Genomic DNA, 3,361 nt, shown 5'->3' on the forward strand with positions numbered 1-3,361 from the left:
CAACCTGTGTTATTGTAGGATTCCATGAATCTTTTCCATGGAGAGCTCTTTCACGTCAGAATAGACAGAGGAAGAAGAAAACAAAGAGGCAGAAGCAGAGATGTAAAATCTGGGGGTGTTGATTGACAGCAGCTCAACATGTATCAAGAATAGAGTAGTGGACAGAAACAGGGCAGTTATCGTCCCCTTGTACTTGATGCTGGGGAGGCCACAACTCAAACCCTTGGTTCAGTTTTGGGCTCCTCACTATTGCAAAAGCCTTGAGGTGCTGGAGTGAGTGCAGAGGAGGGGGACAAGGCTGTTGAGGGTCTGGAGCACAAGACTTCTTAGGACCAGTGGAGGGACAAGGGGGTGTTTAACCTGGAGAAAAGGAGACTGAGGGGAGACCTTCTCGTTCTCTACAACTGTCTGAAAAGAGGTTGTAGCATGGAGGGTGTTGCTCTTCTCCTGAGTAGCAACTGATAGGATGAGAGGAAACGGCCTCAGCTTGTGCCAGAAAATGTGCAGAATTGGTATTAGGAAACATTTCTTGATGGAAAAGTTTGTGAAGCAGTGGAACAGGCTGCCCAGGGAAGTGGTTGAGTCACCACTCCTGGAGGTGTCTAAAAGGTGTATAGATTAAGTTCTTAGGGACATGGTTTAGTGCTAGAGTTAGGTTATGGTTGGACTGCATGATCTTAATGGTCTCTTCCAACTCAAATGATTCTATGATTCTATGATCCTGTGATTCTATGCTTGAAGGGTCATTTCCCAGGTGGTGGAGCTTTCCTTGGAGGAAGGAATCATAGAATCATAGAGAGTGTTGCAATGGAGCTTGAAAGGCCATCTAGTCCAACCCCCTGCTATGAGCAGGGACGTCTTCAACCGGCTCAGGTTGCTCAGAGTCCCATCCAGCCTGGCCTGGGATGTCTCCAGGGATGGGGCATCCACCACCTCTCTGGGCGATTGGTGCTGTTATTTCATCTTCCCCATTGTAAAAAATGTCTTCCTCATGTCTGGCCTTTAACTCTGCCCTTCTAGTTCAAAACCATGACCCCTTGTTCTATCACAACATGTTCTGCTCAGAAGTCTGTCCCCATCATTCTTATTGTCTTCTTTTAAGTACACAAAGGCAGCAATAAGGTCCCCCCGGAGCCTTCTCTTCTCCAGGCTGAACTGCACCAACTGTCCCAGCCTGTCCTCCCAGCAGAGCTGTTCCATCCCTCTGATCATCTCGGTCACCCTGCTCTGGCCTCTCTCCAACACATCCATGTCTTTCCTGGGATTCACATGGGTCCACTTCTCGTGCTTATCCTGGTCCTTCTTGATGGCATCTGTCCCTCAGGCATATGAGGAACACTGCTCAGTTTGGTGACATCCGCAAACTTGCTGAGGCTGCACTTGATCCCACTATGTCATTGATGAAGATATTAAACAGTACTGATCCCAGTATGGACCCCTGAGGGACATCACTTGTCACCAGTGGCCATCCAGACATTGTGCCATTGACCACCACTCTCTGGGTGCAACCATTGAGCCAGTTCCTCACCCACAGAACAGTCCAGCCATCAAATCCATACCTCTCCAAATTAAAGAGAGGGATGTTGTGAGAGACCATGTCAAAGGCTTTACAGAAGTCCAAATAGATGACATCCATAGCCCTTCCTTTGTCCACTGATGTAGTTACGCCATCATAGAAGGCCACTGGATTGGTCAGGCAGGACTTGCCCTTGGTTGAAGCCGTGCTGGCTGTCTCAAATCACCTCCCTGTCCTCCTTGTGCCTTAGCACAGCTTCTAGGAGGATCTGTTCCATCATCTTCCCAGGCACAGGTAAGAGGCTGACAGGTCAGTAGTTTTCAGGATCCTCCTTTCTACAGCAGAGCAGAGAAACACTGCCACACAGTTCTAGATTAGAAGGTGGAGACTGAACATGAGGAGGAAGAAATGTCAGTCAAAGGGCAGTGCTGTGGTATGAGAAATCATCCAGAAAGAGCAGGAGATCAGTCCATGTAATTGTGTTTCCAGGAACAGAGCATGAGAGTGGAGACACATCAGTCAATGTATGGAAATACCAGGGTGAGAGCAAGGGGAGGAAGCGAGATGGGTTTCTACAGCCTGCAGGGAAACAGAAGCAGCTGAGGGACAGTGTAGGACAACCTGTGGTGGAGATGGCAAAGGGCACTGGCAAGGCTGGATGTCACCAAGAGAACCCAAGTCTTTGTCCCCTTGGCTATGGCAATGGCCTCTGCCACCAAGGCCTGTGAGGAGACACGTTGTCCTCAGGCACTGGGGCACCTCATGGCCTCCTTGCACACCCCCAGTAAGGCTGGGAACTGTCACACCATTGTCCTTCACTCACACCACACAGCCCACATCCCCTGCCCCAGGAAGAGCCCTGAGCAATGTGTGAGGGACAGGATCTGCCTTCCCAGGGGCTGGGGGTCAGGCCTTGGCCTCTCTGCTTCATCCAACTAAACCAGGGTTTTCTCAGCACCTCAGCTGCCTGCACGTTTCCCTTTGTTTATCTGCCATCATGGCCTCCAATTCTCTGCTCTAACGAGTCCCTGGGGAGGCTTTGCTGGTACTTGCCCTCAGTGGAACTCATTAATACTTCAAGGAACTTAGTACTTTTTTCTTCTGGCTTTGACTTCTGGAAAGGTTTGTGCGGTCTCCTCTCAGCACCTGAGTAATGTTCAAGGACTCAGCACCAAATGCACCATGGGGCTCATTACACTCAAGAAATCTCTAACAAACCATGTCTCTTCTTGTAATGTCCTTCCAATCTTGTATAGTTAATTAGAGAGTTTTCTTTGTGTAATTATGGAGAAAGATTTCAAAAAGCTTCTGATAAAAAAGTCTTTCTATTGTAAAGGGTGTATTTTAATACTTTTCAGTTTGGAGAAGATGTGATTGCAGCATTGTCTGATGTTGATCCAGGGTCTCTCCTAAGGAGGTCTGGACTGGCTGGAGAAGCTGCCCCTTGAGGTCTCACACCGTGTGGACAACCTTGCTCCTCACCTCCCCAACCCCATCGTTTCTCTCATTGGCCCCCTTGGCCTTGCATCCCTTTTCCTCACACCAGACTTCACTGCAGTCTGCAGCTGGATGTGCCAGCTCCTTTGCACCAGCTCCCACCTGCTCTCCTTGGAGACCCAAGTGCACACAGCAAAGAGGGACTTTGCTTTACCCTTGAACAAACAAAATACAACTGATAAGAGTCATGATTAAAAGTAAACACACTCCTCAACTGAATGCCAAGGACAAGCTGCCACCACTGAGGTTCACCTTCTCCAAGGCAGAACCATGCAAGCAATGTTTTAGACAGAAAGGAAATTATAAAATAAACACAGAATTAGACAGACTACTGAAAGACAAGGAAGC

The sequence above is a fragment of the Streptopelia decaocto genome, assembly GCF_964273445.1.
Source record: "Streptopelia decaocto genome assembly, contig: HAP1_SCAFFOLD_50, whole genome shotgun sequence".
In the NCBI taxonomy this organism is placed as follows: Eukaryota; Metazoa; Chordata; class Aves; order Columbiformes; family Columbidae; genus Streptopelia; species Streptopelia decaocto.